Genomic DNA, 14,761 nt, shown 5'->3' on the forward strand with positions numbered 1-14,761 from the left:
AGAAAGAAAGAAAGAAAGAAAGAAAGAAAGAAAGAAAGAAAGAAAGAAAGAAAGAAAGAAAGAAAGAAAGAAAGAAAGAGGTACATTGTTTTCCTCTTGGTATGCAATTGTATTTCTTTCTAGCAGAAACTGGCATGTATGGGGTGGATGCTGTATGCCCACACCACATCCTCACATGGAACCAGGACACTCTTGAATGCCCACCCACGCCTGGCAGCCAGAGAGCATTCTCATTTGAAGAGTTTAGACTTCCCCGGGATAATTACACTCTGTAGAGAACAAAAACAGTAGTCTTTTGATATGGAGAGAGGAGAGAAAGGTCATGTTGAAGGCAAGATTTCTGTCATGTTGATTATGGAGATTATATTTTCACATCACACTTTATTTCTATCTCCACTAGTATGTTAACCCATGTGTTTCATCCTGTTACAGTATTAGCTTATCAGAAATTAATTTTCATTTACTCTTTTGATTTTACTAAATAATGTATCATGGCTTCTACTGCTTATGCTCTCCTCATCAATCTGCTGGCAAACAGACATTATATACAGTGTTTTTAATGTAATGGGTGCCATGTGAACCCAGCAATACCCAGAAGCATGGACTCATTCAGCTAGCATGAAAATTAACAAAGTGGAATGAAAGCCTTCCCAAGGAAAAACTGAATGAAGGGAAAGGTTTATTATTATTATTATTATTTTTCTGCAGTCAGTTGGCTTTTTTTTTTTTTTTTTTTTTTTTTTTTTAAGCTCAGTTAGAAAGCCACTGAATTCTTTCTGAAGTGCTCATTAGCTACACTTAGCGGATAACACTGCATTTATTTTGGCACAAAGCTGCAGGGCAGAGAGAATTAGAAGGCAATTTGAAGGATTTAAATAGCTTTAATGCCAGTGGAAGGAGTGCATGGTCTGAGCAAGTGCAAAAGAGAAAACAAACACTGAAGAAATTAGCACACTATTTCCTTTCTGCACTACAGGTGAAAGGGGTGAACTAGGGCCTGCAGTAAAACAAGTTTTCTTCTTATATATACATTTTTTTACGGTTAGTTCTTGTTTTTTATAACGTTGCCAAGAATAGTCAAAACTTCTCACTTTTATAGTTGGAGCCAAATGTATTGTGAATAAAGGAGGACACTGAGTGAAAGATCTCAGGTACCTCTAGTCTGCATAGTGGTGCCACTTGCAGTTATTAATCTTAGGCAATGCAACCTATATATCTCCTTGAAACAAGCAACATGATCCCGTATCATGTAACATTGCTGTAGAACTGTGGATTTCCAAATCGTAGAGACATTTTGGAGCAATGTTTGCATATCTGCAATATTACAAAACGTTGTTAAAACTGAACATAAGAAATATGAGGCATAAGAAACATACCATCCAGGCAACCTACACTTTGCTGTGTCTGTGCAAAAGGAACATTTAATTTTATGCTTAACAGGCTTGGTCAAAAGTTTAATGAAGCCAAAAGGAATCTTTCCATTGACTTAACTGGAATACAGGTGCAACCTAACCTCCTTCAGACTTGAGCTGCAGTCAAAGCCAGCAGCAAATCAGTAATACTGCACTCAGTTAATGGTCTGCCAGACTTCTTACCCATTGCAACCTCTTCTTAAAGGCATTTTCTGGGAGGTGTAGAAGCTGATGGAGAGCAGAGACTTAATATGACTGCCTGTGACAAATGGCAAAAGAGGTTAAAAAAATAGAAGTTTTTATGTCCAGAATATGTGCATCTTAGGTTGATTGCATGTGCAAGTATGAAGTAGCAAGAAAGAACACCCTGTAGTGTAATTGAATGTTTAATATAAACTTTCACCAAATCAAAATAATACATATAGCTTCAATTCTAAGGTCCAAGGTGAGGACAAGAATTGAAACTGAATCCATATTGATAGCCAGGTAGCCAGCAGTGCAATGGTTCTATTAAAATGTCATTGAACAGCTGTGGGGCTCTGGCAGATTATGTCTTTTCCTCTCAGATCTACAGAGGGAAAATACTCCCATCATGTATCAGCTTGAAAAATATGTTGTAATATCCCCCTAAGTACACTGACTCAGCAGAACATCATGTTGTCTGAGCACTGCTAATGAACCGAGATCCATTTATGGTATGAAAAACAGAGATTCAGCAGTTCATCTCCATCAGGTGTCTACTGAACTGTATGAATGCAGTGTCTGGAAACACAAAATTTGCTCAGTCAAGGTACAATATTGAAATCAGCCCAAGGACAGTTGTGAGTTCTATAGGTCAGGCCAGAAGTACCACTTTGGGAAAGGCTATAAATTTTGCTTAGTTTTATTGGCTGCTTTCCTAGCTGAAGCCTTTTACAAGATCTGACATACATGACATGCCACTAGCTAAAACAGAGCAAAAACAGGGCAGCTGCCCTCAAACACAAGCAAGACTAAGGATTCATTTTAGTTAGTAGAAGGAGAACAACCATATTTGTCAAAGTCTTACAAATGTATAATCCCTAAAAATTTGATTATTTGTGTGATTTAAACTTTACAATCTGATCAAACACTTTTTTTTTCTTTTTTTGCTTTCTAAGTGGCATCAGTAAAGTTAGAAATAATGAAATAATTATTTATGAAAAATAACTTTTAAAAGCGCTAGTGCAAATCACATGCAAGTTGTCTTCTGTTTGCATGATAAAAAGTTTTCAACTGTGCCTGAGAGGTTGGGGTGCCAAATTTCCTTAACATTAGTGGAAACTAATTCTATGTGGCTTCTGAAAATCCCATACCTCCCATTCCCTAGATGGGAATAGATGGAATAGATGGAATTTTCTAATGTGAAACATTGTTTGAAAAATCACATATATTATGCAGAACAGAAGTTTGTATTTCTGACTCATAGTGATCTCATCTATAAATAGCTGCTTCAAAGAGAATACAAATCACTGGAGGGTAGTGTTCTGATGGGGTTGTGGTTTTGAAAACAAGGTTACTTAACACAAGACAAACATGGAGCAAACTGTTCAAGCTTTAAAACAGCTTCTAAAGTTGTCAAAACTAAATTTCTGAAGAAAGCAAGTGGGAAGATATCCTTTCCAACAAAAATATGTAAGAGAAGATGAGGAAAGGAATGCCTTGCAGGCAGTGTAAAAATTAGTTCAGCATTCATTTGTCACCAGAATTCACAATAGAAACAGAAGTTACAGACCTTTCACTAAATACAGTGAGAAATCTAAGGGATACGTGAAATCTCCTGTACATGGTGAAAAAGATAGACATCTCACAATCAATGCAAAATTAGAATGGTCATCTACTGTCTGTATGGCCAAAATAAATAAACAGATAAATTGGTTTCTTTGTGAATTCCAGAGGTGTCTGAATGGACATCACTAAAAATACTTTCCCCTACACATGGTCAGGAATCCACCAACATTCCTGGTAAGGAAAGTTACATTGCTCTCAAGATGATCACGATACTGTGATCTACTGTGAACTACTGAGTTGGAGTTACTTTGTTTGGAATGACATTTCAAGAACAGCAAGTGGCTTTCTCTATTGGATGTGAAACATCATTGGGAATACCATGTGCTGGGAAATATTTGTAGCAGATGATTATCAAACAATTGCATGCAAGACCAAAAAAAAAAAAAAAATGACCTGAAACATTATGTAATTATTTTTTTTAATGTTTTATGAATCTCCCTTAAAAAATGAAAACATATCTATTTTTAATATTTTCTTCCTTGTCTACACATCTGTCTATGTTGGGCTTGACCAAATGATTTCTTATTGATTTCCCTTTTTTCTTTATCTTTTAAAGCTTATTTCTTGTTATATATTCCTGGCCATGCCCTTTTTCCCTGCCATTAAGCCCTACTGACCGTGACAGCACTATCCTGTTGCAGTACTGACCCAACTTACAATTTTATGTTCCTTCTTGCCACTTGATCATTGCCTGCCATGTCTTCCAGCAAAACAAAGACCTCTTTGAAACTAACATCTCTTGTGAGAAACCTCTTTGTGATAATCAATTTAGTAATGGTATAATCTCACCTCAGCACATCAGACTTCTGAGCTATGACAATACAGAAACTCCTCAGGGACTGCATTTTCAGAATGTAGACATAAAACACAAAATCTGCAGCTTAAAAGTCAGCACACAGCCCTCTGGATAACCAAATTGCATTGTCCTGATGATTAAAAGGGAACACATCTTCCTTATTCACAGGCAACTGGTTAAACACCTGAGTTTAAGCCAACAGAAGTTTACCATAAGATAAACATAAAGCCAAACAAAATAATGTATCATTTTAATTAGCTGTAGGAACCAATAGGTAGTAAAATTGATCCCCTTCACCCCTTACACAGCTGCAGTAGTCATAGCCAAGCCCTTCTCAGGATGATGAACCAAGAGCCCAACTTTTCTTCTCTCTACACATTGACCATATTTGACAAAAGGGTGTCCCAATCAATCTGTTATTCTTAAAAGATGTTCTGTTCTTAGGCTTTTGCATTCCCTCCCAGTTCAGTCAATGTCCTGTGCTGAGCATAAGAGTTGTATCAGAGTCTGCACAGTAAATGGCTGAAGATGGCAGAGTGGGTCTTAACTCCCTTTGGACTCAAAACCAAGAATCCCTGCTTACTAGGTTTGCTAGTGGACAGTCCCATGATGAGTCTGATGCCATCCTTTGTGTTTTGGCTGTTTAGAAAATGATTGGTGATATTCAGATTAGGTGTTGGGTGAGAGCCATCATTGCGCTGTACATGTTCTGCAATATAGCCAGACTGTTGAGATGTTCAGAGAGGTTTTGACAGTCCAGTTGCTGATCAAGACTGAAACAGGGCACATCCTAAAAACATTGGAGAAGGTCCAATTTTTACTGCCTAAAAATCAAAATAAAGGAAAGGAATGAATGACATTCAACTTTAGCATCTATGAACATGATCTGTACAGTTGTGCTTCTCTTAACTAGATTACTGGAATGCAGAAGCAACTTCATAAAGTAGATCCATAAGCATGAGTTGCTTAGCTGTCTAAAAACGTGGGAGAAAGGCCTTAAGAAATAAAGTAGTTGAAGCCTTTCCTATTTATTCTACAATCCCCAATTAGTATTTTACAGTATATCTGATTGTTAATTGACAAATAAACAGCATATTACATACATAGGAAATTAAAAGAAAGGAAAATGAAAACATATATCCTTTTATCTAGCTAAAAATACTAGAATAAATGGTCTCTGTGATTACTGAACAACAATTAGTTGAATAACCCAGTGAACAGTTCTTTCTCTTTTGCAGGTTTATTTTTAAAATCCAAAGGAAAAATAACTTCCTAGATTTTTCATGCTAATGTGGAAATTCAATTGCTTTCTAAACCTACAGGCTAAATTAGTGTTACTCTACAAGAAACAAGCTATGCCACATAGCAACACACTAACATATATATTTTGTTCCTTCTTTTTTTTTTGGGGGGGGGGGGCGGGGGGAGGATTTTTTATTCTTTATCAATGTTGTAATTTCAGAACTAGTGGGGTGGATAAACAAGGCTTTTTCACAATCACTAGTTTTAAACACAGAGACCATTCTAAATTAAGCTTCACTCCTGAGTCATTCTCCAAAGACTGTCTCTGTCTCTTTGTCTCTTTCCTTCTCTCTCCCTCTTTCTTTTTCCCTAAAGAGTCTGGGGAAGAGATTAGCCTCCATGAATGCTTCCTCTAGTACTGTCATGTTTTCCTGAAAACTTGACTACTTGTATCTTAAACAAAGGCAAATAGGACCTTATTAAAAAATAAAAATAAAAATCACCCCTCAACTACAATGAAAAAAAAAAAGAGGTGACCTTTGACAATGACACATACTAGAATACAGCTGAGACATATCATTCATTTAAATAGGGCATAGAATTAAAGTGTATATCTGTGTTGTTCCCTGTTAATACAAGTCACATTTGTTTTCTTAATTTCTCTCTCATTTACAAATTATTTTAACTTTAGTAAGGTTGAAAGAACCTAAAGACAGTAGTCTTGAAAGGATTCCAACAAGTTGTGCTACATATGTGCAAAAGTTTATGTCTTCTTAAAACTTTTTCTCCCTTTTTTCACCAAGCTGTAATAAAACTATGTGCAAAATATAAATATAAACAGTTGGGGGTGTGCACACTGTTTCCAAACTAGGAGATAACCCATGCAAATGTGTTCTGGAATTGGGGCAGTACTGTACCAGTCAGCAAGGGATAAATGAGATTAGAAATTTTGTTACATAGTAACTTTTTAACTGCATGAAATAAAGAAATAAATAAATAAATTTAAGCTTTTCTGTTTTGAGTTGAGGATTTCTAAGGATTTGCTGGAAAACACCCAGAGCCAATAGCAGTTTGAAAAAAAATATCAGCACTATAAAACATTAGAGACTGTGACATAAATCCTGAGTAAATTGTGCAACACTGTTTACATGTTGAGCAGCAAAACCTTACTTGAAGTGTATAGTGTTTAAATGTTTTGAGATGCAACATAGGTTGCATTTTAATCCCTAACATTCTGTGATGCTGTCCTGATCTAGGTGTTCCTGCCCCAGCAGGGGGACTGAACCAGATGATCTTTCAAGGTCCCTTCCAATCCCTAGCATTCTTGTATTCTGTGATTTTAACATGATATTCCATACATCTATGGAGAAAATATGCAAATGTTAAATGACAATAAAACAAAGAAAGATAATGAATGTCAGCCTTTTTCTCCTGAGGTATTTATATGGTGTTTTAATAAGCAAAATATCAAAAGATAGCTTCTCTTGTAACTAAATTGTGGTGTTTATTCTGGTAACTGTCATCTAAACAATGTAAATGTTTAATATTCTGTTCCCCATACATGGTATTGGAGCAGCGTACTAATAAATAATAACAATAATTCAAGTTTACAGCTTACCCAAATCTAATAAAAGACTCAAAATAAATTAGGATCAAAATATTCAAGCTGTGATTCAGTAAGACCCTTTAAATAAACACATGGGAAAACTATTAGAAACAGGGAGAACTCAGTTTGATAATACATGACATTCCACTTATGGAAAAAAATGCTTTGCTTTATTGCCTAACACAGGAAGCTTTCTGCTACTAGTTAATACCAAAGCATATTCAAAAAAAAAAAAATAATAATAAAAAAAAATGTCAAAACATTACTGCTTTTCCCTATTTGAACTATTTAGATATACAGATCCAAGAGAACTCATGAGTGACAGCAGTGACTTAGAGGAGAAATATGCCATTTTCAGTTACCATACTTGGAATAAGAGATAAAAAAACGATTGTAGCAATAAAATCTGACTCAAGTACTAACCAAATGTAAAAGAACACAGTGATTTTTATTTGAACAATTTAAAGCACCTTCACAAATATTGATTATGTAATGACTGCAATTTCTGGAGGTAAGAAAGATTAGTAATGTTACACTTACATTAAAAATTAACACCTGGGAGTGTCTTGACTACAGGAATTTGAATGTAAGTATTCTAACTCCCAGACTCTTCCCTGTGTTAGACACAACATATCAGTAGGAACCATGTGTTATCTAGCTTTATGAATGTAAAAACATGTCTGCTTCCAGTACTCTTAACTGAGATTCAGTAGGGTTTTCCAGATTTCTAGAATGAAAAAATATCAGGACTGTTTGTGTCGTACCATATGGAATGATCACAGAAATGCCAATAGCTCACAGTCAGAAAAGTTACCCAGAAGTCATATGTGTGCTTATATTTACTGTGCAAATTAGGAATAGAAAGTGTTGCATGTAAGCTTTTAAAAAGACATTGTTTTCTTCTTTAGGGTGGAATAACACCTCTCAAAACATATTTGTTGCCCTGTGAAGAATGTCAGAAACACCACACCATCTGGGCAACAACTATTTCTGAAGGTGAGCAGTGATCATGGGATGAAAAAGGGAAGTAGGAGCTGTGGTAAGCAGCTGGCAGAGATGGATCTCCTCTTCCTGTGCATCAAAGCTGTGAACTTCTCAACCTGAGTAAGCCAGGGAAGGCAGCATTGCCTTCTATGCTGAGAATGCCTGGCATGGCCTAGAGGAAACAGCAGTAGCAGGAAGCAAAGCAGATTGAAAGTGAAATTTTAACAGGTGATTTGGGAATTGGCTGTGATTTTAACAGCTAATTTAACTGACCAGGACCAAACCTTTCTTAGTACTACCCTGAAGAGAGTAATAAAATTCAGAACAAGCAACTTTGAATGCAAGGACCATAAGAAGTAAAACAATCTATCACGTGGCATTCAGCTAACTGTCTAGAAATTAAAATGAGATTAAATACTCTCTGGAAATGTTCCCAATGCAATTAGAATTTACTGTTCCAACTAAATTACCACTGATCAAAAAACCTTGGATTTGGCTGTAGAATAAGATAAATTTAAATTTTTATAACTGTGATTGCAGAAATCAATAATAACCAAAGAATATTAAGAAATAATATTTTATTGTGGAATGTATGGGAAAGTGGGAAAAAAGATAGGTTAGAAAGGCCACAAGGAGAAAAAGTGATGCTAATTCTGACAATGAATTTCAACATAGAAAAATTACAGAAATGTGACCTTTTGCAAGTTTTTCAGTATAAAGCACTTTAAAATTTGCATTAAAGTTGACTATTCAGTTGTCAGCAGGTGTTAAGCCAATTGACAGCAGCAGTAGTTAAAAGAGGCTAATGTGTGCATGTTTCTGCCTCTTAACATCAGAAGGTTTACTGGCTGAGTATCATTCTGACTAATGATTTATAAACAGAAATAATATTAGCTTAATTCTTTTGGTCTGGAACTCAGAAACAATTTTGTTTTGTTTAGCAAATAAAGAATGAAGTAGTGTTCAAATATATTTCCAAAGAGCATCTTTCTTTAATTAAAGTGATTGCAATGACCACAACATTTTCAGACAGCATAAATACACTTCTACAGAAATTAAAACAATTTGCTTATGAGGTTCTTACACTTTTCTTTTTTCAAAATGTTATCAAGGAGGGAATGGGTGGAAATTGATACTATCTTTACTTTGGTGAATGAGATGGTAGAGAAAGATAGAAGCTAGTGACCATATCAGTATACCAAAATGAAAGTAATTTAATTCAAAGGTATTTAATGTACTGCATAACTAAGGTGCTGAAAAAAAATATGTATGGTTCTGCAAAGGGCAAATAATATATATATATATTCCTGAATATAATAGATGAGTTGAAATATGGTCAAGATTTTTTTTCTCAAATACTTTTGAAAAGGAAAAAAAAAATAGAGAAAACACGACACTTTCCAAAGAAAAATGCATTTATTTGAACTTAAAAGGAAGAGACACAATAATCAAGCCATTTGCCAGATGTACTTTTTTTTTTTTTTTTTTTTTTTTTTTTTTTTTAAGCAACATCACATTTGGGAACTCAAAACTTTTTACAGTGTATGTCTTGACATCACTGTAGCAAACCTTTTCATTTATTTCTTTAGTCATGATGAAGATAAAATAATAAAAAATTTAAATATAAACAAGTATTCAGTGTAGATCTCTAATTATTTCACTTCAATCCTATGTGTACAGCTTGGTTGCAATCTACTTAATCTGTTTCAGTGTATGATGACGCACTTAATGTGCACCCCTTAGTGGATTTACTTTTGAGCATAATGCTTCTAAGTTCTGAGATCAGTATGCAAGCTTGGCACAATAATATTAGAGGCTCAATATACCCTCTGCTCTTGTATCTTTACCTCTTCTTGGTGTGTCTTTCTCCATAACCCCTACAACAATTTTCCCCCTTCACCAGCAGTCCATGTTCCCATGATCCCAGGCACCCATCAGGCACAGCAAGGCCACCTGGGCTCAGACTTCTGCTTAGTCATGAAAGAACTGTGAGAGAGTCTGTTGAAAGATAACAAAGGTAGAGGTGTGATTGTTGGAATGGGATTGTTAGCTCAAGGTTTCAAGAGGAGAAACATCAACTTGGCAATGTATATAATACTCATGGAAAAAAAAATGAAGGAGTCTGCTTAAGGTTGGTTAGAAAGGTTTGGATTGAGTTATCAGAGTCACCAGTGTTAATGGATCAACAACTGTGGATTAACAGCTGTGGATCAACAACAACTCAACAGGTCTAAGGGCTTGTCCCCAGAAACTGCAAGGGCCAACCTTCCCCTCCTGCCTGGCCAGCAAAGAATTTTGGTGTGCTGTATTGGACTGCTAAGCACATGGATTCTTGATCTAACTTCTCCTTTAATCCTAGAGATATTTTATGTGCAATAATAGATTAAAAATCACTTTTTATTTTCAGATTGCATATATATTTCTTGCAGTGTCTCTGTAACAAGTTAAAGATGATTGGACAAATTGACCCAAAAAAGGGGAGGTAACATTAATCTCTTTTCATCCACTCCTCTTCCTCCTTTTCTCCCCCACCATGATGTCACTACCTCTTTTCCTAGACTGCACCAGGTGGTAAAACTTAAAGCTATTTGTCCTCTTTTGCTGTACCCCTTTTTATTCCCATGGCACCGATACTACAGAAATATTATATGGGAGTCATTTGTCCACTCTGCCTACATCTGTTAGGAAAATGCTAATCACAGCCATTAATACCCATTTTAGCTGATGTATGGAAATGTCATCCTCAATTAGGCAGATATTTTTCTGAAGTTGAAACCAAATATTCTTTTGTAGAGCTGTATAAACATAAGATCTAACTCCAATGTTCCAATAGCTATTGCTTTGGTATTAACTTTGTAAAGATATCATATCAAGAATGCTAATGTAGCTTAAAAGACATTAAAAAGAAACCTTCATTTCCCTACTAATAGATGTGGTGGAAACGAGACAAAAACAGTGAGAAAGATTTGGTGACGTTCACTGTTTCACAAGTGAAATTTAGACTGAGTTATTTAATAGATTTCTGAAGGTGTGAGGACGCTTGACTTTAATACATCAGTTTTAATTTAAGGCTATCCATATTTTCCAGGTAACTTTGTGTCACCAAAGGAAAATATGGATCTGTTGCAGGAGAGGATATGAAATATTGTAGAACTTTCAGGACTTCTTGCTTGAATGTTATGATATATGGAAAGAGTTACGGATAAAGAATATAAATCTCATTTGGGGTGAGTGAGGTAATTTGTTATTGACCAGGACAAGTGTTTTTGAAGAGTGGAATTAAAATTCTTCATTGAGTAGGGACAGGACATTGATGTGTGGTTATTACAGCAAAGAAGAACGGTGCTCTTGACCTACTACTACCTACCCTTTGACATAAGATAACAAGAATATATTGTTGCTTTTTGTTCTCTGCTGCTTAAAGTTCTACACTGGAATTCAAACCTGCTTTCATGTGGCTTCAAGTACTCTGCATTTCTTAAGAAGCATGGTGATCTGTGGCAGAAGTTCTGGTGGAAAAGTCATTTTGCTGCCAGTATACCAAACATGCTGGAATAATTCATGTCCTTACTACACTTTTTAAAATTTTCTGATTTCATGAGCCATTTTCCTGGCATCTCAGAATGGCTAAATTCTGGTTTTATAAGGGGAAAGTACTGGATATATTTTTTTCCATCCTCAAATCCACTCTATCTCAAAGGGGCTTTTACGCATGTTAGTTTTGTTACACAGTGGGAACACAGTCTAAGCAGATGTTCCTATACAATGATGATGCAAAGAAGAAGCATTTATTTCCTTTTTGTATATGGCTGGCTTTCGAAGTGTGCTGTCAGCTGTTAAATATTAAATGTGGCTAGCGATTTCAAGTAATTGCTGAACAAAAAAGGTTATTTATAAACAATGAATTGTTCCAAATAAAAGTCAAAATTCTGTGTCCTTTCTCTGGGCACTCTATGTGGAATTCAGCTGACCAAACACAGATTGTTACCCTGCCAGTATCAACAACTGAGATAGTGGTCTGCACCCTCTTTACAAGTTAATAGAGGAAAAACAGCACTAGAGTGAGATGTGGTTTACTTCACCCTAATGTAGATGTCTAAACCAAGAAGAACTTGTTCCCTAAATGTGGCTGTTTCTCTTCATCAAATGTGACAGGCGCTGATGGTAATTGATCACAAATAGACATCAGCTTTATACTTGAATAAATACAAATCTAAACTTTTATTGCTTTTTGACTCTGCATGCAACTGTCCATCTCTTCTCTTGTCACTTAGCTCTGGCAAACCTTAGCTTGTCTACCTGTAGAGGAACTATCACCAGGTCCTAAATCATGGAATCACTTAGATTGGAAAAGATCTCTAAGATCATCTAGTCCAACTTTTAATCTAGCACTACCAAGTCCACCATTAAACTATGTCACTAAGCTCTACACCTACATGTTTTTTGAAGACCTCCAGGGATGGTAACTCAACTACTTCCCAAGGCAGGCTGCTCTAATACTTCACTACCTTCAATGCTGCTTTGGCTTCTAGACTCCTTACCCAGCTGCAGATATCCCAAGTCTTTTCCTCACAACTGCGTCCTGAGATGAGAGCACCTCACCTCCCTACAGCATCTCAGGAGTTTGGAACAAGAAGCTGATGCCAGTGGCAGACAGTTTGAATGTATCCTCAGCCCCTTGAGGGAGCTCTGATTCTGCCAAGGGCAGCACAGTAACATCATCTGAGGAAACAGGCACTGACTGGTTGAAAACCAATTGTCCTCTTTTATGTGAATATTTGGTCAGCAGGAAGAATAGATTGGGCACCTCAGAAAGCAAAAAAGGGTGAATTTAATGGCTACGTTAAGAGAACACATCATAGTCACACTGTTTAAATAAGATCTTTATCTTGTATCATGATATAATTTGTGTGTTGATTGTATGTTGTAGCCGACCATGAGTCTTTCTTGGAGACGAACTATTTCCTTCTTTCAAGCATTCATTTATATCAGAATGAGTCTGTAAATGTTTGTAATGAGGACATATACCACTGTCTTAATGGAAATAAGCAGTTAACAGACTTCAGAGGGAATGATAAGGCATTAACAGACTTTGGAGTGGAGGCTTTACTTTGAAGAAATCACCCATACACTTTTTTTTTTTTTTTAGGAAAACAGAAACTGTTAACCTTAGGATCCAGAGGGGAACTGGAAGATTGAGTATAATGTCAGAGAAAAGGGGTAGATGTGATTTTGTACAATAATTTTAACTGCATTATTACAAGGCTTTTTGTATTAATTTGTGATTTGGTTTATTTGACTGTTAAAAATGGATTGGACTGGTAATAAATTAATAGCTTCTTATGTGTGATATGTTCTATTTTACCCATAGCGACATTATGAGAGTATTATCATTGGTTGAAGAAAGCAGCAGATAATGAAGCAATAGGCCTGTTTACATACAAGGGAATGACAGAAAAGAATGTTAAAGAAAATTAAATAAATTAAGCCAAAACTAGTTGTCTCTGGTGAAGAGAGAGAGAGAAATGTATTTTAACATAAATATAGCCATTTTGAATAATTATATTATTGCAATTATGGAAAACACATAAAGAAATTCAGAGTTAAAACAAGGAAAAACACAGAACCTTTATCATGATGTTTTTTGAAGAAACTGGAAAATAAATTAAGTGCTTCTGACTAAATGCAAACAGTGAAAGAAGGTCAATGGTGGACACAAATATGACAAATGAAAGTTAGGACATAATAACTATTACAGAGTCCTGGTTTATCCCAAAGGAAGAGGCTGGGTAAGAGAGTTACAGGATGTTCCAAAAGAAAATGTTCAGCATAGAAAAACAGAAGTGGAAAGGGAGTATATCTTTGTACTGTAGGAAAGTTAAAAGAAATCTTGAATGAAAAACAAAATCAATTTGGCAAAATTAGTGTGGAGCAAATGTCTAAGCACCAAAAATATAAAATGGTAACATAAAGACTTTTTATTGCCAAATAAGTACAGAACAGAGGACATAAAATTTCTCAGCTGCTCAAAGTTATTACAGTTCACTTGCTTTCACTGGAGCTACAATGATTTGAATCATCTAAAGATAAATGAAAAAACAGTCTAGATAGAAAGAGAAGATGAAAGATGACAGCTGTATTCCTAAGCAGGAAATCATAGAGGAACTTAAATGACACTATCATAGTTGATTCCTTTTGGGGCTGGGTTTTATTAATTTTATCTGATCTCAGATTCACTTAGGCTTTGGAGCACTTAAGGCTAGATTCCACTTAAAAGCACTTTGATTTGTTTTTTTCTCATAAGAAACCTTGTAAAAGGAGGAGTGGGAAAAAATGGAGGAAAAAATAAAAACAGAATGACAGCTGGAAAAAAAAAAAAAAAAAAAAAGTGCATTAGGAACTTAGCATAATAGCTTAGTAAACCGATTCTTCACTCTTTTGAGTCAGAGTGATGTTCCAGTCCTGATCTATCTGTGACTTTGGTTGGCTTTGTGGTCATCTCTAACTGTATGGGGCATAATCCTTCATGAAATGTAACTGTGGAAAAGAACACTACAAAATTTGTAAATCTCCTATAGCAAAAAATAAATGATAATTAATATATATATATATACACACACCCTGTGTTCCACTCTCTTTTAATAGCATTTGCAGGTTCAGGCTAAGAATTAACTCTGTGTTTCTTAGCATTTTTTATTAGAGCATGTTGTTAATTCCTATGCAATAAATATATAATTTAAATGAACGTGATTCTGATGGAAAGGTCAAAAATAAGCAAAGAAAACACAAAAATAATAGATGACTTGGGGGTAGGGGTTATGTGTAAGTACAGAATATAGTACGGACTCAGAGTTTGAATTCCCCTCATGTGTTGGAATTTACATTTGGAAATATAATGAATTTCAGATGCTT

At 35.4% G+C, this 14,761-nt stretch overlaps 1 long non-coding RNA gene across 1 annotated transcript; it reads left to right on the forward strand.

The window, feature by feature from the left end:
- The first annotated feature begins 7,750 nt into the window (after positions 1-7,750).
- Positions 7,751-14,220, forward strand: LOC118165274. Its single transcript, XR_004749958.1, has 3 exons — positions 7,751-7,861; positions 10,279-10,331; positions 10,938-14,220. It is a non-coding gene; the product is annotated as an uncharacterized LOC118165274 (long non-coding RNA).
- The last annotated feature ends 541 nt before the right edge of the window (positions 14,221-14,761 follow it).

This window comes from Oxyura jamaicensis, chromosome 3, assembly GCF_011077185.1.
Source record: "Oxyura jamaicensis isolate SHBP4307 breed ruddy duck chromosome 3, BPBGC_Ojam_1.0, whole genome shotgun sequence".
In the NCBI taxonomy this organism is placed as follows: Eukaryota; Metazoa; Chordata; class Aves; order Anseriformes; family Anatidae; genus Oxyura; species Oxyura jamaicensis.